We start from the raw sequence: 23,795 nt of genomic DNA on the forward strand, positions 1-23,795 counted from the left end.
ATGGTTCTTCCACTCCACTTTGCCCATGGGGATCAGTGTGATCTGTGCAAGGGTGCAGTGTGGGTGGTGAATAAATAAAATGAGTGTTTTAAAGTAACTGTACAGGGTCGACTCGCAATATTAGGTTACTACTTATCTGGGAGTATTCCCTATTGAACTCAATAGGGCTTACATCTGAGTAAGACATGTAGAGCCATTGTGAGGAACCATTGACAGTTGTACTATTGTTTTGATATCAGTTCCCATAGCACTGAAAGCACAGTGCTGTCATGGCTGAAATTAATGATTAGTTGTTGCTTAAGGTGGTGAACAACAGTACCACTACTCCTTTTTAATGAGGAATTATTGCCCGCAGGAAACTGACCACCCATTTTTTTATGCAGACGTGATATTATTTATACCCCGCTCATCTGGTTGGGTTTCCCCAGCCAATCTGTGTACATCTGGGACTGCTTGGATTTAGTATGCAGTTAAACAGCAGTATACCTTGAAAGTGAGCACTGTTTCTTAAAATGTACTCTTAGAGAATAAATTTAATGCCTTGGGCCTGCAATAAAGTAGATTTCTGGCATCTGGAGTTCTTGGCAGTCCTTTTTTTCTTCATGCTTGAAACAAGCTGACTTCAAAACATGGCTTTGAAGCTGACTTGTTCCAACCAACTCTTAAGATTAACTACAGTTTAGGATTCAGACAGAATGGTAAACTACAGTGAATGGAAAAACAGAAGCAGAAACTTCCATTCTCCTCCTCATGGTCACTGGAGGAAGCAAGGGGAGGGAGAAGCCTTAGGCTTGCTGAAACTCATTCCTATCATCACAAGCCAAGGTTTAGTGTGAAATTCAACCAGGCCTTATTTCTAGTTTGGTAATATGGGCAGATACCCTAACGAAGCCCATATGTGGAAACCCTACACTGGGCACATTATATGCCATATTGTATTTACGATTTTTGATGCCCCAGTTTGATGCCTTGCATCTGTTTTCCAAACTATTAGTTGCTGGGGACAAAGCCTGATCAATGTTTTGTCCCTTCTCATATGCCAACAACAGTCACAATGTCAGGCTGCAAGTCATGTTGACCTGAGCTGCTTTGAGGTTTTAGGTTTCTATTGTTTGTCTTGTAAATGCCTTAGGCCTGTTGGTATGGGAGGGGTTCCCCAGTTTGAACAAAGGAATTCGTAACAGGATTGGTTCAATGACAGCAGGGATATTCAGATGCACTCTCTGATTGATCTGATACACACATTAAGATTTTATCTGCAACCTGATGAAATTCTTGTCGCTGGGGCCGTGGAGAGTCGCTGAGTGGGGAACAATGCTTCAAGTGTCTCGTGACTCACGACGAATCCCCACAAGAGTCCAAAGGCTGCAACGTGTTTAGAAAATGTAATCAGATCATGGTTCAGCTTGTGTCTCTAATACGTTTTTAGCTGTGTCAGAAGATTAATGTGCTCCTCACAAAAGGGACAGGCAGGGCTGCATCACGTACTTCATGTGAGATCTTAAAGCCTTCCTGGATGGTGTAAAATTCATGAGACAAAATAGTAAGCCTTGATATAGTTGTATCCTTAATTGGGGCCTTAACTTGTAACCATGAAAATATCGGTGGTATATGTGTATGGATTTACAGGAGAGGGAAATGCAGATCTGACATGGGATTTCCCCAGTATGGAGGACTGGTATGTAGCCTACTTTGAGGATATGTTTTTGTGTATGCAATATCTTCTCTGTCATCTTCCTATGTGAGTACACTGTCTCATGCCCAAACGTTCACCCATTCAGTGTTGGATAATATGTAGGTGAGCATATTGTGCTGTCGTTAGCCAACATGGGGTCCTCACCATATGGCTGGACTACAACTCCTCTCCTCCCTGGCTGGGGCTGATGGGAGTTGTAGTCCAAAAATATATGGAGGGCACCATATTGGCTACACATGTGTCCTGCTGTCCTACACAACAGATGTGATCAGTTGGCTATTCCCTTCCCTCAAAGCCTTACCACCCATAGCATGGGATCCCATTTTTAACAGAGGCCATCTTTGCTAATAATTTGTTTAATTTCCAACCTGTTCATAAGCTTAAACAGATAGGCCAATGGTTAGAGAGCACACATTTCAGTGAACTAATTAATATGAAGCTAGAACTCTCATAACCAATAACAGTTACAATGGTTTCAAAAGTTCCGAATGTGTTTGTCTTGAGTTGGTTTTTATTTACCTTCTTTTTGGGCTTATTTATTGGGGGCAAAATTTGTAAAACTACTGTGTTTCTGAAAATCGCTGTGTTCTGTACGCAAAACTACGTCACTTGTCTTGTCTGTATGATAACAGTGAACTGCTCTGAAAGATATCCAAAGCTGCCTTTGGCATCACAAATTTGTTCATAAAAAAATTATTGAACTAGCTTCAAGAGTAGCACATTCTGCAACTGTGAGGCACCCACTTCTTCATGTTCCCTTGCTGTTCAGTCATGTCACATTGATGCTCTGATGGTACCTTCAATAAGGCACCCTTGGCTGATCTTAAAGATGATAGAAAGATTCTCACTGAAGACAGGTCCTCATAGCAACTGCCAGAGCTGTTGATTTAGCCAAGCTTAGGGTGTCTCAGACGCATTCCCTGAAGGGCTTGAGTGACCTAATCTCCCTTTAGTCACTGTTCATGGGGGGTGCAGTCCCCCATGTAATTAGGACCTTGAAATCTTGCTGCCTGCAGCCAGTGGCGGAGTTTCATGCTCCGGGACCGGGGGGGGGGGGGGCAAAGAGCAGGCAGGGGTGGGGCTTGCGTGTCTCCCATGGGGGCGTGGCACGCATCCTGGGGGTGTGGTGTGGCACCCGTAGGGGCGTGGCACCCAGCGAGGGGGGGGCAGCCGCAATGGCACCCCGCCAGGATTGTGCTGCCACGGGCCGCACGCCTCTTCCGCCAGTGCCTACAGCACAAATTTAGGGCTAGCTTGTGCGGGAGACAGTTCAGTGAGCAGGAGCCTCAGCTCACAAAGCCTCACAGAAAGTACTTGGTCAAGCTGAATATGTGGGCACATCTAGGACCTGAGCTAGGGCAACCCGGCTCACTTGCCTCCTATGCACGTAAGCAGGGTGCAGATCTTCTAGTAAAAATCTAAGCTTTTTTAAAAAATACGACAACTGAAACAAAACCAAGCCTTGCAGACACTCAGCTGAAAGGTCATGAGATAGGTGTTTCACCCGTACTATCACACGAATAACACTGCACGCAGGGTAGAAATCATAGGTGTGTTCTGAATACAGTGGTACCTCATGTTAAGTACTTAATTTGTTCCAGAGGTCTGTTCTTAACCTGAAGCACCACTTTAGCTAATGGGGCCTCCTGCTGCTGCCACCGTGTCGCCGGAGCACGATTTCTGTTCTTGTCCTGAAGCAAAGTTCTTAACCCAAGGTACTACTTCTGGGTTAGCGGAGTCTGTAACCTGAAGCGTATGTAACCTGAGGTACCACTGTACAAGGAGCTCCTGTCTATTGGAATCAGTTTGGTCCCATTGGAGCCAAGGTAGCCAGCCTGCAGATGCTGAGAGAGGCAGAAAGGTATGTAAACCAGGCCGTGAGGACATAAGAAAAGCCCTGCTAGTTGCAGCCAAGGCCAATATAGTCCAGCATCCTGTTCTGACAATGGCTAACAAAGATGCCACTCAGAAGTGGAAGAACTTGAGTGTAGCAGCACTTTGCTCACCTGTGATTCCCAGCAGCTGGTATTCAGAGGCATACAGCCTCCAACCATGGAGGTAAAACATAGTAGCAAAATTCATTGTTCATTGAGTGAATTTGGGAGTAGCCAAGTGGTGCTTTGTTGTTGTTGTTCTGAATCTTCCCATGTTAAGAACATATGAAGAACCTGCTGAATCAGGCTAATGGCCCATCTGGTCCAACATCCTGTTCTCACAGGGGCCAAGCAGGCACCTATGGGATGCCCACAAGCTAGGCATGAGCAACTGGTATTCACGGCCTTTGACCATAGATGTAGAACTTCATTGTTTCATTTCATTCACTCAGTTCTTGTGTTATGGAGACTTCTCTGTATCTTAGATGTGGTGGTGTTTTCCCACTTCCAAGTTAACTGCTATTCTGCCGTCACAGAAATTAGGGTGTAGGGGGAAGGAGAGTGTTGTTTTGATGAAGAGGGAAATGATCCATTAGAAGAGGCCCATTCCTTGGCTAACCAACTGATACCCTCTCACCAGAGAGATGTGGTAAGGGTCTAGTAGTTTGTGGTAGTCAGTGATTTGAGCATTAGGAATACAGGGAGATGGGTTTGTGATCAGTGGGACAGGTGGAACATGGCAATGAGTGATTGTACATAAATGATTGCCAGTCAAAGATTTCAAAGGAATGTAGTGTGCCATGTAGGAGAAGGTCACAAGGTAAAGACATATGCTAATTTCTCCAAGCCAAATAAAGGTAAGTTGGAGTGGCTACAGTTTTCCCTGGATAGAAACCCTGTGCAGACAAAAACCAAAAAAGAAAAAGGAGCAGCAGTCTTCTCTACAGAATTACCTCTACATAAATACCAGGCCTCAAAAGTAATTTAGTGATCAAAGTAAATTATAGCGCACCTGACCAAGACGCTGAGGGTGATGGATTATTTGTTTAAAATATTTGTCTGCTGCCCTTTTCTCATAGTTCAAGGAAGCCATAAGCAATTAATAAGTCAATATCATCGAACCAGCAAAGACAAGCCAGCAATAAAGCAAACAAACAGCAGCAGTGAAAACATCATAAAAACTAGATGGGTTGCAAAACACTTTAGACAATGCATCTTGAGGTTTGGTAAGTGTATTCGTGGATTGTCAAAAAGCTTTTGACAAAGTGTCTCACCTATAAGGCTTCTGAGTGAACCTTGCAATCATAGGATATGCGGAAGCGTTCATGAATCAGAGTCCATATATGAAATGAAATGCAAAAAGTGTGAACTCTTGAGGGTTACGTTAAAGCTTAATTACAAAAGCAGTGTTGGTAACACAAATCTCTTTGGCGTTGTTACTGAAAGTAAAGATTGTCAACCTCTGTATTGGAGGCCAGTCTGTTCTGCAGGGATCCAAGAGCCAAAAAAAAATGCCTCAATCCCATACCTCAGGCCCAAAAAGAAAAGGGAAATTTCTTTGGCCACACCTAAATTCTGGAACTCTTCATCCCAAGAAGTTTGATTGGCTCCATCCATTATGATGTTTTACTGCAGGGCAAGAATCTTGCAGTTTAGGCAGGTGGTTGACAGGTAAGTTTTTGACCAAGGCTTTTGTTTTAATCTACTTGATTTCTCTCTCTCTCTCTCTCTCTCTCTCTCTCTCTCTCTCTCTCTCTCTCGGTGTGGGTGTGTGTAGGTTGGTTTTAATTGTTAGCCAGCCTGAATGGTATGCAGGCACCAGAAAAAGTGGAGATACAAATTTGTATATATAAATAAATAAACCTGAGTAGTTACTAAGCAGAGCAACAACAACCAAAAGAAAGAGGTATACATTACTGTATAGGGTATTTAACTATCGCTGTCATAGTTTCTGAGTACAAGTTTATTTACATAGAAAGAATGCTTGCCACACCTGTGATATTTCTGGGGTCCATCAGTGGGTCATTATGCTGTCACCCTGTCGAGTGGAGGCATCTCTAGATTAGTCCCACTTTTCTTTTTTATAATAATTCTTATTGATTTTCTTTTTCATAACAAATATTCAATATCATCATTTAACATCCATTTTCTAGTTTCCCCCTCCCTGTTGACTTCCCCCAACTTCCATTTCTGGTTTCTTACACCAAATGTTACATTCTGCTGTTTATACATAATGTTCTTTTATCACTAATTATATTTCTTCTGCTCTGTAAATAAAGTTGTAAATGTTTATTTAAATCCTGCCAACGAGTCCATGGTTTGTTGTTTCTGCAAGTGTGTTGTATAAGGTTCCCATTCTTTTCCAAAGTTGCTATTGTCCTTTTCACGCAATTTATCCGTTAGCTTTGCCAATTCTGCATAGTTCATCAATTTTTCTTGCCATTGTTCTTTAGATGGTATTTCTCCAGTCTTCCAATTTTGTGCTATTAGAATTCTTGCTGCTGTAGTAGCGTATATAAATAATGTCCGATTTTTCTTTGTCCTAAAATACCTAACAAGAAGGCTTCTGGTTTTTTCACAAAGGTTATTTTTTTCCAAGACACAGCAAGTTCACATTTATGTCACCAGATGGGGCCAGAGCTACAAGTACAACTTCAATTATACTAGCAATTTTGCTTACTTTTCCTTATGTGGCTCTCAGTACAGTAGTCAATAATCTCATCACTTGGTTGCCATTGTGTAAGCAATGACTGGGAAGATGGCAATCCGGAGCATTGACATGACAGACCCAAGAGGCATTTCAAGAAACACATCTAAAGGTAGGGAAATTCCAGAACCTGCTCATAAACTTTGCAATAGTGTCTTAAGAACATAAGAGGAACTTGCTGGATCAGGTATTGTCCTGTCTAGTCCAGCATCTTGTTTTCAAAGTGGCTCACCAGGTACCTGTGGGAAACCTTCAAGCTGGAATCGAAAGCCAGACAGCGTGTTTTCAACACCTGTCTCTTTACCCAGGAGCTGGTTTTGAGAAGGGGAAGGATCATTTCCATCAGGAGCAGAGACTGGTCCTCTTATCTCAAACCAGTCCCTTACCCAGAATGCAAAGCTGCAGTGTTTAGTTCATTGTTTTTGGAGTGGGAGGAGAGGTGGGAAGTGGAGCAGGGAAATAGGGAGTTGAGAAGGGAAAATAATGGTGAGTGATAAGACAGTTGGAGGGTGAAGAAATGCATTTTCCCCTGATCAAATTATACATGACTTTTGCATATAAATGTAACAACTTCGCTATTGAAGTTGATGTTCCCTTCAAAGAAGCTGAGCAAACACAGCTCCTCCTCTCACCAATTTCAAATACTGATAGACCTAATTGTTTGATGTCTGCATTGTTAACATTCCTTTACCCTAAGAATTTATATAGCTTCCCTAGTTACTGGCACATTCATGTCACAGCTGGACAGATAAAAGTGTTGTAAAATACACACACACACACACACACACACACACACACACACACACGCATTTTAAATCTTCATTACAGAATTAGTTTTTTAAGAATGTTACGGTTGCAAACCTATGTGCCTACTCAGCCTGGGAATAAGCCCCACTGCAAACAGCAGGACTTCCTTCTGAGTAGACACATATAGGATTCTGCTGTAAGGCCTCGATTTTGTAAACACTTTTCTGAGAGTTGGCCTCACTGAACACTATTATTTGCTTCAGAGTAAGCTGCGGAAGGCAGTGGAGGACAGAGGTGCCTGGCGTTCTCTGGTCCATGGGGTCACAAAGAGTCGGACACGACTAAACGACTAAACAACAACAACAAGCATGCATTGGATAGAGGTTGCCAGCAGAAGCAGCAGCTGTAAGGTCTGGATTAACTGGTATGCTTAAAAACATAGCTTTAGAGAGGGGATCCAGCCAGCTTCACAGCCATACCTTCCCATAATTATCTAGGAGTTTGCAAAGCGAGGGAAATAGCCACTAATACCCTGTAAAAGCTTAGCATTTCCCGTGTTGCATGGAACATACCCAGTTACAGGAAACGTGAGAGTTCTGGAATCCTGGCCAGCATGAGGAATTAACCTGTTTCCTCCTTGAAATGTTGATTTGTACAAATAAATATTGCATTGCACAACCGAACGTCTTCATCTGCCCAAGCTGCAGCAAAACATGTCTCTTTTTTAAAAAAAGAAATAATATTTATTACTTTTAAACCTTACAAACAAGAAGAAAAAGAAAAGGAGAAGAAGGAAGAAAAAAACAAAAGAAAGAAAAAACAATACAATACAATATATAAACAATACACCACACAACATTAACGCATTCAAAACATGTCTCTCCCGCATCAGTCTCTACAGCCACAGCGGCAGGCGCTGCAACCTTCCAACTGTTTGACACCTCACCTGAGACAGACGGATGCCAGCCAACAAAGAAGTAGGGTAGAAAAAACAAGGTTGGACTTTGTAGAACTACAGGAGGAATAATTTCCAGTTCCTGCTTTTGCTTCATATGTTCCTTCGCAGCTCTATAGTGATTTATTTTTGCTTTGTGAAAGCTTTATATCAAGTCCAGTTTGCAAGTCTTTCTTGAGCCGCTCAACCAATAAGTTTTAGTTCCTCATTTGTTGTAAATGATCTTCCTTGCGGTGTTTTCCCTCCTAGATTTGGGTTCCCATGTGACGATAATGCACTTTGCTTGCCTTAATTCAAAACCACCCTGTTTTGTACCTTTTACCAGATGATAAAGAGTCACTGCTGTGCAACATGTGTCTCTACAAATGTAGCAGGAACTTTGGATATTTTGGATGATACTACATGTGGGATTTCAGATGGGAACTTGTTGTGGAACACGTACTGTTCATGCTCAGATGCTTTTCACGTCATCCACATTACATTGTCGTCATCATCAAATTGCCCATACTTTTTTCTTCATTTAATCCAGATTTACTCGCTTTGCGGACAATTTAATAAGTAAAAATAACCTGTTATACATCCACAGACACCATCGGTGTCTCATTATCAGACAGAAATGGTTCTTGTGGTTGAGTGGAGCTGGTACGTTAGCTTCCTGGCAGGTGGGTTTTACCAAGAGGGCAAGACAACATTAAGGTCAGCATAGTGCAGATGGACCAGCTAAGTGTAATGGACTGGCTGGACGCAGATGAATGGTGGGAGAAACCAGCTGAGGAACCCCCAAGGGAAGAATTGTGGATGTTGAATAATAATAAAGGTGTGTTTTGAATAATAATATAGGTGTGCATTCACAGATACAGCAATCCCTGTGTGCATGCCAAGAACAGAAAAGGGTATCAGAGGAAGGAGAAGAGGTTGATAAAAACAGGCCACATTCTGTCCAGTTTGCCCACCACTGTGAACAGTAACAGCAATGACTATCGAAACAAAATGTGTGGAAGCTAACATGCAAATCATAGACACACATTAAAGCAGGGTCTGAACCAGAGTTTATTCTAAGTTTTTTCCTCTTCTGCATAAACAGCCAGCCCCTTGGCCACCCCTGAACTTTTTGTAACTTAAAGGAAGAACTTAAATGAATGGAGAAGTAAGGGGATGCCCCCCTCCCATTATTTGGGGGAAGAGATTATCTCCCATTCTTAACCTACAGTTGGGTGCCGAGACTTCCTTCCCAAAGCATGACTGAAGCTGAGGGCCCCCATCCTGAAACAAAAGAAAAGTTAACATGCTCGGCATAATGTGTGAGGAATCACCGCGGCACAACTGCGTGGTCTTCTGTATGTAAACGATTGTATAGCTACATACTGTTTAAGTAGAGTTCAGTGTGATTCAGTGAATGCCTTTGACTGGTCAATTAATACACTATTCTCATAGTCCCATAATAAACTATTAATGTAAGGTTATGGAGATTTGTAAGGAACCAATATTCATCTTTATTTCCTAATTCTCTTTTCTCATCTGTTTCTTTTTCAGAAACGACCTACCTCCTTGTTAAATAACATATGCCCAACCACACTAACACATAGAATTTTTTTGACAATGCAAAAAATGCATCTTGTTTCATGTTAGACTAAACCCTGGTCTGAGCAACCCCTGGGTGATATAAAGTCCCCGTTTAAGAGAAAGAGGGGAGATTTGGGACAAACCTGTCCATTTCACAATTTAACTCTAATCTGCCTAATTTACAAACTGAAGGGCATCTGTCCTGCTCCGCACATCATGTGCATGTGTGATTGATAATTGCTTTGTTATTTATGCTTGGAAAAAGGGACTTTGCAACTCTTAAAACACTAAAAATGGGATGGGACATGCTTTGAATTATCATGCCAAAAGGTCCTTTGTCTCAGCTGGGGGTTTCCAGGGAGATGCAGAGTGATCAGAGCACAGTGTGACATGGGGGGGGGGGGGAGGGCCCGGAGGGCTAATCGGGGGGGGGGGGGGATTCCATGGGGTTGGAAGAGAACAAAGGAACTGCAGGAACTCCTTTGAGGCCAGTGTGAGGGTGAGGAGTTATCCTTAGGGAAGCCCATAAAAAGATAAAAATAGGGTAGCAATATTCTTGACTTTTGGCTTAGGCGAGAAAGTTTCACTGCTAAAGTTTGCACTATCGATAAGAACAGCCCAAGAGGCCATACTTCATGTCCTGGCTGCTTAACAGGAAAAGGCTAAACACAGCAGTTTCAGTATCATGACTCCAACACCACCACCAAGAAGCCTGGAAGCTGTAGAGGTGGCAAACAATGACTAAGCAAGTAGTTGTGGTTAGAGTGTCAGACTAGGACCTAGGAGACCAGAGTCCAAATCCCAACTCTCTGGGTGACCTTGGGCCAGCCACTCAGTCTCTCAGCCTAGCCTATCTCGCAGGGTTGTTGTGGGAATAAAATTGAGAGGGTGAGAACCATTTACACCACCTTGAGCTCCTTGGAGGAAATTTCGAGATATACACAATGAACAATGCTAGATACACTTGAAACTGGAATTTTTCAAAAGCAGCAGTAGCGCCATGCCCAGGCAAGCTGGGGTAGTTTATTTTTCTTTGTTGTAAAGTTTTAGAAAGTCAATTTCTTTTTTTGTGCAGTTGAGGGTCATCTAGTCCAACCCACTACAGTCGGGGGGGGGGGGTATTGTTGCAAGTCGCCTTGAGCGGTGTAAGAGCATTGGAAGGGTGGGGTGTAAACTTTCCCCCTAAAATAAATAAGCCAAATATTATGTTGAGCCATTAATTCTGTTGTTTACAGGACATCTAGGAGTGAGAGGACCCTGACTACTCTGTCAAATGCCAGTATTGTTTTATTCTTCCTTTGCTTATGACAAGTAAATGGAATGCTTTGGATCTCTCCCAGGGTTAAGAGGTGATGCAGTTTCATATCTGGACTGAGCCATTGTTACCCCTAATGTTTGGGATGGAGTAGCCTACAAGAATAAAGAATAACAAATATGCCTGTGTCTACCTTCATGAAGTGTCCCCATGGCATAGCAAATAGTTGGAATCTTCTAGTCCCCAGTAGAACAAGGTGGTAGAATTATGAAATGGTAGAATCCACGGTACCAGTTATGGGTGCAGGACAGGGAAGTAAAAGGAAGAAGTAAACCACAGAGAGAGGTTCTAGCCCAACTCGCTCCCTGTTGTGTACGTCTTCTACTTGTATGGAGTAGAGGAGCATTCATAAACACTGCAGAATCACAAGAATGGGAAGCGAACCTAGAGGTCATTAACTCCAGCCTCCTGACCAATGCAGGATGCAACTACAGCATCTTTGGCAAGTGGCCATCCAACCTCTATTTCAATACCTTTGGGAAAGCAGAGCCCATGCAGTCGGTTCCACGGTCAAAAAGCTCTCCCCATCAGGTTTCTTCCAGTGTCTCTGCTTCCCTGCAATGTCCATACATTGGTTCTAGTCCTGTCCTCAGAAACACAGAGAGCAAGGATCGGTATTGGGACCATAACTTGCCCATAAAAGATCTAGAGTTAGGGGTGAGGAAGCCAAGTTTTCTGATGATACTAAATTATTTCAGGGTGGTGAAAACAAAAAGGGATTGTGAAGAGCTCCAAAAGGATATTTCCAAAGTGGCTGAATGGGCAGCAAAATGGAAGCAAGTGAGATTCAATGCAAGCAAGTGAAAAGTGATGCACATTGAGACAGAAAGTCAAATTTTCACTTATATGCTCCTGGCGTCTCAACTGGCAGTGACTTACCAGGAAAAAGACCTTGGGGTCGCAGTGGGCAGCTTGGTGAAGATGTTGACCCAGTATGGAGCAGTTGCTAGGGATCACTAGGGAGGAATAGAAAACAAAACTGCCAATGCCATCATGGTGACGTACAAACCTATGTTGTGGCTGCACTTGATAAGAGGAAAGCTGCATAATATTATACATGGTGTGGATAAAATGGACAAGGATACATTTTTGTCCTTCTTTCCTACTTCTAGAACCCAGGGTCATCCATTGAAGATGAAGGCTGATAGATTCAGGACAGACAAAAAAAGGACTCCGCCACACAGTGCTTAGTGAAAACCATGGAATTTGCTCCCATGAGATGGGCACCAATTTGGATGGCTTTAGAAGAGCTTCAGGCAACCTCTTCATGTTCTACATGCCAGCCCTTCAAATATTGGAAGACTGCTATCACATCTTGCCTTACTCTTCCCCAGCTTAGCTATTCCTAGCTCTTTTGATCATTCCTCAAAGGGCATAATCTACTGTATATATTCTGAACTGGTACAGTCCATTTGGATAATCTCAATAACTACTGCTTCATTTTCCTGCATCAGATTTAGCAATAGAATGTTAGGGACGCAGGAATCACAAACTTTTTCTAATCTTTTCTGTTGTCCTGCAGCAGAAATACAAGCGAGTTACATAACCGATATGCATCCAGTCTGTAAAAGACAAGTCAGGAAAAGCAAAACACTTTTTTTTCCACCAGGTGCTGTCACTCTCTGACTCATAAATTCATCGTTTTGACTCTAGAGGAGGGACAACTGGCATTATCAGGTGTGCAACCCAACCTATGCTACATTGACTTAGAAGGAAATACCAGAGAGTTAAGTGAGACTTACACCCAAGTTAGTGTGAGTGCATAAGATTTCCACTTCTCTTCCTGGTTACCTCTGTGCTCTACAAACTAGGGCATATTTTGGGTTGGGCTTTTGAATCTTTATCTCTAGTGATTAGGGTTTCTAGTTTTCACCTGTTCAGGCCAAGTTTCATTCCCAGTAAAGGAATTTACAATACCTTTGGGCAGTGGAGTCCGGTTTCCATTGGGACAGGGTGCAAGGAGGCCAGCGGTAAATAGAACCAGAGCCAATTTTAATGGGGAGCTCTCTAATTCTGGTTTTGTCCCCATCCTTCTCCCTGCTGAATTGTACAACGGCAACACTGGATTGAACAAAGGCAACATCCCTGTTGCTACCACCTATGTTTCTTGAGCTAGGAAGGCAAGCAGAGCCACCCCAGGCTCTGTGAGTACAGGGGGAGGTCTTGGCAATACAACGTGCGGAGGACTCCTTCCTTGACCCTGCTAGAGGCATCTACTTTGAGCTCCTTCTCCAGTCTGTTTCCTGGAATGAGAGAGCAGGTGACAGCTGCTCCTTGTCCCTGGCAGCTGTCAAGCTTCAAGAGCAGCAAGCAGCCTGTTCTCCCCCTCTGGGCAGTGATGCAGATCTCCAATCCTCACCACTGCCCAGAGGGACAGGGCAGGTGTGAACAGCTTCTCCTGTTCCTTGTAGGCCCTCCCAGGGCCTTTTGACCCACAGATGCTACCTTCCAATACCAACCCTAAAGGCAAGGGAATGACTCTTGCTACCACTGCTCCCGCCCCATCCTTTTTCTCTTGCAAAACAGGCAGCCATTGTGGCTAGTTTTCCTCCGGTTCCGATAACTAATCTCTCGAAATAACTTAACAACTGTGTTTAGCCCCCTTTCCCAGTGAGGTTTCAGAAGGGGCGGTGGCCTTCCTGTACAAACGGGCTTTGCTGCGCCTTTTATCTGAAAGAGGACCTGGCTCGGGTGACTTGCAAGCGAGATCTATACCACACAACAGCCTGAGTCATTCAGAGCCTTTCCTTTTAGTCGTCTCAAAGTTCAGCTATCTGTGTTTGAGAAAATGAAAATGCAAACACACTTCAGTTTCAGGCAGCTGACTACAGAGGGTGATGCAGCTGGACGCAGCCTTGATTTCATTGGAATGTCCTCCTTGGTAAGTATGCTTATAAACACAGCCTTAATGAGAGAAGGGCCTCTTCACCTTCCAGAGTTATTTTTCTCTGAGCTGTTAAGAAACCAGAAGGTAGAAAACAAAGTCCTTTCAAAGGCGCTGGTCCCACAATATCCCCCAAACTTGAACGGCTCATAGACGATTAAAAAAAATAAAAATCCTACGAGCCAGGTTAATTAAAATAGTGTTGAGAGACAGTATAGCTGTGTTTACCACACACAAGTGGTGCTTACGACCATTCAGCCCCATTCAGAGAATGTGTAAAGGCATGAGGTATTCAGGGCACATTTCCACGGGGCAGATTAAGAGGCCCAATGGGCTTTAGTTGGCCCCTCGGCTGGAGGCTCCCCCCGCCCGCCCCAATACCCTGCAGCTTGAAAGAAGTGGTGATTTGGCTCACCCTAGACTCACTGGTTTGAGCCTGGGACTGAATCGGCTTTGGTCATCTTGATGGATGGCTTTCATCGGGAATATATGTGGGGCTGAAGTTGACCCAGAAAATGTCACTGGTGCAAAAAAGTGGCAGCTGTGCTACTCGTTGGAAAGAATATGACCTTGGCTGAAAGAATTACAATGCCCTGTGAAGCTTCGGAACTCAGATACTTAAAAGAACATCTCGTCCTTTATATTCCCAACCAATCACTGTGCTCTGCTAGAGAGGGCATCCTGCAGATTCCATCTCATCAGGAAGTCCTTTCCACACAATGTCAGAATCAGGCCTTTATAGTGGCAGAACCTACCCTTTAGAACTAGGCCCTCCTGTTATAGGTTAGACAATTGCTGTTGTTCAGCATCTGCTGAAGACTTCTCTCTTTCAACAGCATTCTAAGAGGAGATTATTTTCTCTTAGTCAGTACAGTGGTACCTCGGGTTACATACGCTTCAGGTTACATACGTTTCAGGCGGTGCGGCGGCAGCAGGAGGCCCCATTATCTAAAGTGGTGCTTCAGGTTAAGAACAGTTTCAGGTTAAGGACGGACCTCCGGAACGAATTAAGTACTTAACCCGAGGTACCACTGTATCTAGGGGGACGCGGGTGGCGCTGTGGGTAAAACCTCAGCGCCTAGGACTTGCCGATCGCATGGTCGGTGGTTCGAATCCCCGCGGCGGAGTGAGCTCCCGTCGTTCGATCCCAGCACCTGCCAACCTAGCAGTTCGAAAGCACCCCCAGGTGCAAGTAGATAAATAGGGGGCCGCTTACCAGCGAAAGGGAAACGGCGTTTCCGTGTGCTGCGCTGGCTCGCCAGATGCAGCTTGTCACGCTGGCCACGTGACCCGGAAGTGTCTGCCTTTAGAGTGAGATGAGCGCAGAACCCTAGAGTCTGTCAAGACTGGCCCGTACGGGCAGGGGTACCTTTACCTTTACCTTTACCACTGTATCTGTATTAGTTTTGAAATGGATTTTTTACATACTTGTGATTGTTTTATCTGTTTTTATGTATATACAATTGTTTTATGCATGTTTTTATTGTACGATGAAATCACTTTGAGATGCTTCGTAAGAACCAATTCATAAATGGAATTATTATTATTATCGTTATCATCATCATCATCATCATCATCATCACAGGATTCGGCAGAAGATAGATCAGGATCTACTGGTAGATTTCTGAGTGGTTTGAAGTAGATCAGCAAGGTTTCTGGTTCCCGGTTGCATCACAACAAAAAGGGGTTTTTCCCCTCTTCTGCTGATATGAAGCTGCTGATATGGCTGCTGATATAAAGAAAACCTGGCTGGTGGTGGGAAGTAGATTCTAGTGTGACCGGACTCTTTAATTAAGTTCTGGTACCGAAAATGAATTCCTGGGTTGAGCATGTGCTCAGAGGCATGCTTTTTCTTAAATCTAATTGTACAGTATACCCACTCACTACCAGCCACGTTTTTGCACCTGACTCCAGGTCCTGAGGTCTCAGAAGTCTTGTAATTTTTCTACATTCAATTTTTAAAAAAATATTTTTCCTAGCAAACTGTATTACGAAAGTAATATTGATTAAAGTATAAATATAAATGAAGCCCTCTTCCCCCACTAGGAGAGGTTTTTTTTAGTCTTCAAATTACATTTCTTTAAAACACTATATAGTCTACAAGCAGGATTAAGAATCTTCTGTGTAATGTAATATTCAATCTGCTATAATATATAACACTAATTTTCCCCTTACAGCATTCATTTTTTTATAACCTATAATCAAAACAAATGACTCCATTAATTAGATCCACATTTCATTTTTCTTAATTCCTCTAACCCTTCTTAAAATGATCCTATTTTCCTTTTTTTAAAACCCAAACCATTTCATATGCAGTTGGAACTGTTCTACCAGATTCCTGGCTATTTATAAAATCAATAAACAAAAACCAGTCTGCCAAAAACTTGTCCGTCTCTCTTTGACCTCTCATTACTTGAAGTTTGTGAGACAATCTTTCCAGTACAGCTAATTACCAAACTTCTTGTAAAAACACTGAGCAGATCCCACAAACTCAGTGTTGCCCATCTGTCATTTATCACACATGTAGGATTTATCCCCCACCACCAAGATTCTCACAACCCCGTGAGATAAGTTAGGATGAGAGAAAGCAACTGCTCCAACATGAGCCTCATGGGTAAACAGAGGTTTGTACCAAACCCTCTGTCCACTTCCCTGTACTGGTTCTTAGTCAAAACGTCTCAACTCCTCCACATGCAGCTGCTGGGTGACCTTGGGCTAGTCACACTTCTTTGAAGTCTCTCAGCCCCACTCACCTCACAGAGTGTTTGTTGTGGGGGAGGAAGAGAAAGGAGAATGTTAGCCGCTTTGAGACTCCTTTGGGTAGTAATAAAGCGCAGTGGCGTAGCGTGGGGGGTGCAGGGGGGCCGGCTGCACCGGGCGCAACATCTGGGGGTTAGGGTTAGGGGGCGCAAATCCACGGGCTAGGGGGCGCAAATTACTTGCCTTGCCCCGGGTGCTGACAACCCACGCTACGCCACTGATAAAGCGGGATATCAAATCCAAACTCTTCTTCTCTTCATCTCAAGTGTCAAAGCCAAGATGTAAAGAAGTGTGCCTTCAGCACTTGCAGAAAGCTGTAGAGTGAAGGTGCCAGCCATCAGGTGCACCTCTGTGGGGAGAGAGTTCCTCAGGTTAGGGGCCATCACAGAGTAGGCCCTCTCCTGGGCCGCCACTGAGCCTTGGAGGGTGATGGCGTCATCAAGAGGGCCACCTCTGCATCTGAGAGGGTCTGTAGGGAAGGAGGCAGTGTTTTGCCCTGTCTGTGGACCACCACCCTGCAGCTTCACAATAGAGAAGTTACTATCCTACTTTACAGATGATGGCCCTCAAGCTGAAGGAAGCTTCTGCTTGATGGGCTGCCTGGTCCAAGTCAGGCTTAAGGATGAAGAGCCACAAGGGGCCTTGAAGCTGACCATCTACACACAGCAGCTAGGCAACAGAATGAGCAGGCACAAAGGTCACTTGATCACACAGTCCCCCCCACTATGGTGAGATGTATTGCATTTATATTAAATTTATCTGAATTGTTTCAAGATTTGCACCTAAACATATCATCGACAATATATTTAAAATTATTTTAAATAATATTTAAAATCACAGAATGTCTATGGTTTGATGCTGGCATTTTTATTTTCAATGAAAAAATAATGTATTTTTAAAAGGTGGGCTTCCAATATAATAAATGAAGAAACACGGTAAATTCATCTCCAATGACACATTTTCTAGGTCAATAAATGTTGGGTGTTAATTCAAGAAAAAAGGAAGGAAGGAAGGAAGGAAGGAAGGAAGGAGGAAGGAAGGAAGGAAGGAAGGAAGGAAGGAAGGAAGGAAGGAAGATCGATCTATTACTGCAGCAGCAGGAATCCACCAACCCAAAATACAAACAAGGCTGCAAGTGCTCTGGAATTTTTATTATCAGAATCTAAAGACTTGTGTGTTTTGAGCTGTCTCTTGTCCTCAAGGGCAATTTCTGAAATAAATGTACAATATTTTACTCTCAAACCAATATAAAGATATCATGTACAATAATAAGAAAATAAAGTACAACTCCAACCCCCGCTTTCCCGACAATCTATTAGCAGAGCCATGAACTTTAAAAGACCAACACTTCTTTATCTGGAACTCTTTTCCGAAGGGAAAGAGCAGGAGAGAAATGTTTTAGAGGAAATATCAAGTACCAGTATCATAAAAAGCAATGAACAAATCAATTTGTATTTAGTACACAGTCCTTGTGTTTTGTACCACAGATAGGGAAGTTATGGCCCTCCAGATATTGTTGGACTCTACCTTTCATCATCAAATTGTATAGTTGGAAGGGACCCCAAGTGTCATCTAGTCCAAACCTCCACAATTCAGGAATCTCAGCTAAAGCTTCCATGACAGATGGTCTTCCAACTTCTGCTTAAAAACCTCCAGTGAAGGAGAGTCCACAGCCTCCCAAGGGAGACTGTTTTACTGTTGAACAGCTCTTACTATGAGAAAGTTCTTCCTGATGTTTAGCCGGAATCTCCTTTTTTGCAATTTGAAGCCATTGGTTCAGGCCATGGGTAGGCAAACTAAGGCCCGGGGCAGGATCCTGCCCAATCGCCGTCTAAATCCGGCCCACAGACGGTCCAGGAATCAGCGTGTTTTTACATGAGCAGAATGTGCCCTTTTATTTAAAATGCATCTCTGGGTTATTTGTGGGGCATAGGAATTCGTTCACATTTTTTCCCAAAATATAGTCTGGCCCCCCCACAAGGTCTGAGGGACAGTGGACCGGCCCCCTGCTGAAGAATTTTGCTGGCCCCTGGTTCAGGCCCTACCCTCCAGGGCAGGATAAAACAAGCTTTCTCCGTCCTCCATGTGACAGCCCTTGAGATGTGTGAAGATAGCTCAACCCCAGCCAACCTGGTGAATGGTTAGGAATTGTGGGAAGTGGAGTCCAGCAATCTCTGTAGAGCTATAGGTTCCTTATCCCTTGCTTTCAACACGTGTAGCTTGGCTTAATAAGCCAAAATACAAATGGGGCTTGCACATTGCTGCTTCTCTTCTTTCTTGGTGTACTGCAGGTAACCACTTTCTTATTACAACCAAACTAGAAAACTATAGTTACCTGTTTTGGAACAAGCCAGGATCTTAAAAAGAATTTCAAAATGTGTTGTGGATCCTGACTTATTTCAATCCCAGTAACCATAGTTTCCCATGATATCCGATCCAGGAAACTATGGTTAATTGAAGACCCCCCTATGTTAATCATACGTACAATGCTGAGAATGTAGGACGGAAGAGGAGGCACAGACACACTGCTCATCTATATCTCAGCTTAATAAGATGAAATATGTTTGATGTACGTCTGAACCAGACCAATGTAAAACTTGCTTTTTAGCGTAACTCAGTGGCCTTGGCTGTGTGCACAGCAGTGATTGTGGGCTGCACAGTTCCATGTTTTCTGTGTGTACTTTTGTCCACTCATCAATGCTTTCAAATGAACTCTGCCTCAGTGTTCCCCATCCGGAATAGAGGACACTGCTTAATGGTATGCATTCACACAATGTGGTGTTTTCTCCTCTCCTCAGTTAGTAAAGGTAAAGGAATCCCTGACTATTAGGTCCACTCGTGGCCGACTGTGGGGTTGCGGCGCTCATCTCGCTTTATTGGCCGAGGGAGCCGGCATACAGCTTCCGGGTCATGTGGCCAGCATGACTAAGCTGCTTCTGGTGAACCACGGAAATGCCGTTTACCTTCCCGCCAGAGCGGTACCTATTTATCTACTTGCACTTTGACGTGCTTTCAAACTGCCAGGTTGGCAGGAGCTGGGACCAAGCAACAGGAGCTCACTCCGTCGCGGGGATTCGAACCACCGACCTTCTGATCGGCAAGTCCTAGGCTCTGTGAGTTAACCAACAGTGCCACCCGCATCCCTGAGTTCCAGAAACCTGAGTTCCAGAAACCTGAGGTCCATTTTGAGCATGTTCACAGTCTCTCTCTCTCTCTCTCTCTCTCTCTCTCTCTCTCTCTCTCTCTCACACACACACACACACACACACACACAAAGCCTACTAAGAAGGCCATGCCAATGGAAGTAGGGTTTGTGATGAAAAATGGCACCCAGCAAAATATCACCACACACATACAAAGAACCCCACATAATGCATTTTAGTACATCCACAATTGGACAACATGTGCTTTTATGTGATTTTCTTCCTTGTTGCATTATCCATGGATCAGGAAAACCCACATTAAAAGGGGGGAATGCGAGCTGCCACTTGGATATGGATGTTTGTGTGGATAATGAAGGGGATAATGAAGGGGGGGGGAGCACACATTTTAAATTGCGTGGAATCCCATTAAACAGCCTTGGTTTGGACATAATGCGAAGCCACAGTTTAACATAATAAGAATGAGTTATTGCACTTTTCCTCCTCCAGCACATCTGCAAGGAGAGTTCAGAGACTTTCACTTCAGTTTTGGATTAACCGCAGCTTGCCACGTCGCCTATACCCAGATGAACTATGTTTAACCTGTTCAAACAGGCCAAATTCATAGTACAGCTTACGAAGCTTGCTTGTTTCAAGTAACCGTAGTTAAGATTAACCACTGTTTATGGTCTGAACAACAGACTAAACTGCAGTTAATCTTCTGCCCCTTCTTGCAGAGGGAAACACACCAGCCCAAGGCTCACGGAAGGTTATTCTGATAACTCTAAAATGGGGTTTGGGTTTATTTTATTTTATTATGCTGACTTCATTTGGTGTGAAGCCTCACCAAGGTTTTGTGTTACATCTAAACACAGCTGGCATTTTAAAAATAGAACCTAGGTGTAAAAGGTGGTTCTCTTTGATTTTTGTCTAAGATCAGGGAAAATGCTGGAGCCAGGATTTGTTTTTCTTAAAAAGTACAAAAAGCTCAGGGAGAAAACCACCTTGTGTGATCCATTATGGAAAGGAAGGGTACACACTGAGTTACTGCGTGGAAGTCTGAATTATAAACTAATGCACACATTCTGAGTGCAATTTGCCAGTGGAAAAGAATTAATTAAAGCTCGTGCTCTATTGCTGAGGGCAGAGAAACGTGTATTTAGGAATGAGATCATGCCTTCACGGTGGTCACGGCTGCTGCCTCTATGTGTGGCATAGCCTCAGAAATCACTTTGTAATCCTTTGGCTTGTGTCATGACATATCATCTTAAATTACATGGCTGCCTAATGAAAATACAAACACTCACATTTCGCATCTACACAACTATATATAGCCACTGGGAATTGGGTTTGTCTGCATGAGTGCAGTAATTTGGTGTAATTACCTCTGTCCTCAGAAGTGTTGGTTTCTTTGTAAGTTAGCCCCGTTCTTTACCTAAACAGAGTAGCTCAGGATCAGGCCTATTTAGGTTTATCTACCTGCATGATATATAAGTAATGTTAATTTAGACTGTGTGCCTTCTTCATAATTAACAATTAACAGATACAGTTCATTCCCCAATTGATTTTGCTGTGACTGCTAGATAGTATATTTAGGCTACAGTTAAATTTACACACACTTACTTGAGAGTAAGGCCCATTGAACTCAAATGGGCCTTACTTCTGAGTAGACATGGGTAAGGTTGCATTACTATTTAGCTATAGCACAATCCTATGCAGAGCTTGCATCCAGTTACCGTATTTTTCGCTCTATAACACGCACGCGACCATAACACGCACGTAGTTTTTAGAGGAGGAAAATCCGTAGGCATGCCACCCATAGGCATTCCCTCCATAACACGCACAGACATTTCCCCTTACTTTTTAGGAGGAAAAAAGTGAGTGTTATGGTGCAAAAAATACGGTAAGTCCTATGCACAGTGGAGCCATTGAAATTAATGGACCAAAGTTGTTGTTGTTGTTTAGTCGTTTAGTCGTGTCCAACTCTTCATGACCCCATGGACCACAGCACTCCTGTCTTCCACTGCCTCCCGCAATTTGGTCAAACTCATGCTGGTAGCTTCGAGAACACTGTCCAACCATCTCGCCCTCTGTCGTCCCCTTCTCCTTGTGCCCTCCATCTTTCCCAACATCAGGGTCTTTTCCAGGAAGTCTTCTCTTCTCATGAGGTGGCCAAAGTATTGGAGCCTCAGCTTCAGGATCTGTCCTTCCAGTGAGCACTCAGGGCTGATTTCCTTAAGAATGGATCGGTTTGATCTTCTTGCAGTCCATGGGACTCTCAAGAGTCTCCTCCAGCACCATAATTCAAAAGCATCAATTCTTCTGTGATCAGCCTTCTTTATGGTCCAGCTCTCACTTCCATACATCACTACTGCGAAAACCATAGCTTTAACTATACGGACCTTTGTTGGCAAGGTGATGTCTCTGCTTTTTAAGATGCTGTATATCTAGGGTATCAGAGACTGTGGAAGATCAGCTGCAGATAGTTGTGTGAGTGATTCAGGGACATTTGACCAGCCATTGCTGGAGACTAGATTAGGTAAATTGGACTCCAGCTTCCATCAATTCCAGTTTGGCTCAAGGATGGTTTCAGTGGTCCCCAACCCACTGTATTCGATGAGCCTATGACCTTATCCAAGAAGGCTGTTCTAATGATCTAGTGAAGCAACGCTATGCACTTTTACCCAGGAGTAGGTTCCATTATTTAGTCGTTTAGTCCTGTCCGACTCTTCGTGACCCCATGGACCAGAGCACGCCAGGCACTCCTGTCTTTCACTGCCTCCCGCAGCTTGGTCAAACTCATGTTCATAGCTTCGAGAACACTGTCCGACCACGACTAAATGACTAAACAACAAGGTTCCATTAAGCACAGTGAAACTTCTGAGTAGACACTTACAGGACTGTATTGCATGCCGCCTCTGTGTCCAGTACAACGTGTAACCCAGCATTAGCATTGAATAAAACTAGTTTTGAGATAAATAACTAGTAAGCCTAATCCTTTCTAATGTAACCCCATGTGTTTCAAAATAGGCTGTATATTATTTCCATTGCCTGTGTGGAATGTCAGGGTTTGTTGCAGAACAATCCATACTTCTGTTTGCATTCTCACTATTTGCATTTTTTAAAAAGATCTTACATTGATTCAGGTTACAATCCTATTATATACACTTCCCTGCCGGAGTAGATCCCATTTAACTCAAAGGGGTTTCCCTTCCGAGTGGACATGGTTAAGTTTCCACTGTAAGTGTCGGAATACTTTTGCTGGCGTGTTCAGCACTGTGCATTTGTTCCCACTGCCTCAATTTCTGCAGCTCCTGGTATTACTTACCAGCGCATGTCCTTGCAAATGTGGGGTCAGGAAAGGGAAAAGCGCAATCCCACCCATCTAATTCAAATGGCAACATAAAATATTTGGCTTCAGGCACTGGGGCAATCCAAGAGCAGGAAGAATTATGAAGCACCCATGTGAAATTTTTCTGGGTTCAGACTTAAGGCTCCAATTAATAATTATGAAGAACGCTTTGCTGTGATGTAATTAGGTAAATGTGCTTCTCTCCTCTCCTAGTTTTCATGTGGTTGTTTTGCACATTCAGATCCCATATTGCTCTAGGGAGATTCTCTTATAAAGTACGCTTCATACCATCACTGGAATTCCATTATCTTAGTCTTGCAAGGCAAGGAAGGAATCCAAGGATTCTGACACCAGTATCAAACTCTCTTAATCTCATTCTGGACTGATGAGAGAGTGAACCATACAACTCCTTAATTAGCGATCCTTACAAAGTACAGTATGTCTGAATATATTTAACTATGGGAAGGGATTGCTCCTTATTTTGCTCATGCTACTATTTCCCATGAGAATGTGTGCTCAAATTGTCTACACTGGAACTGGCTATGTGTGCATGCCCATAGAATTAGCATCTCACAGCTGACCCCAGGCTGGTGCCTTCGATTATTCCAAGGCTGGGAGTTCCTAGGAGGCTTAATCAGCAAATCTTTCTCCTTCTCCCAGGTAGTCATCAGACAAAACATCTCTGCAGCAACACCCCTTTTATCTGTGGTCCAAAGGCCTCCTTACACATTTCTAGGTGCACACCTAACCTGAAATGTATACTTAAAGATGCAAAGTGTGAATGTCAATGAACAGAAGGTTT

General features: G+C 43.5%; 2 long non-coding RNA genes across 2 annotated transcripts; one reads left to right on the top strand and one right to left on the bottom strand.

The window, feature by feature from the left end:
* The first annotated feature begins 9,980 nt into the window (after window positions 1-9,980).
* Window positions 9,981-10,969, top strand: LOC310845157. The gene is made up of 2 exons (XR_014564525.1): window positions 9,981-10,041; window positions 10,778-10,969. It is a non-coding gene; the product is annotated as an uncharacterized lncRNA (long non-coding RNA).
* A 5,756-nt stretch (window positions 10,970-16,725) lies between these two features.
* On the bottom strand, window positions 16,726-22,619 carry LOC310845186. The gene is made up of 3 exons (XR_014564556.1): window positions 22,538-22,619; window positions 21,027-21,120; window positions 16,726-16,850 (listed from the first exon to the last, which is right to left on the bottom strand). It is a non-coding gene; the product is annotated as an uncharacterized lncRNA (long non-coding RNA).
* Between the last annotated feature and the right edge of the window lie 1,176 nt (window positions 22,620-23,795).

Source organism: Podarcis gaigeae (genome assembly GCF_964106915.1).
Source record: "Podarcis gaigeae genome assembly, chromosome: 5".
NCBI classification, from domain to species: domain Eukaryota; kingdom Metazoa; phylum Chordata; class Lepidosauria; order Squamata; family Lacertidae; genus Podarcis; species Podarcis gaigeae.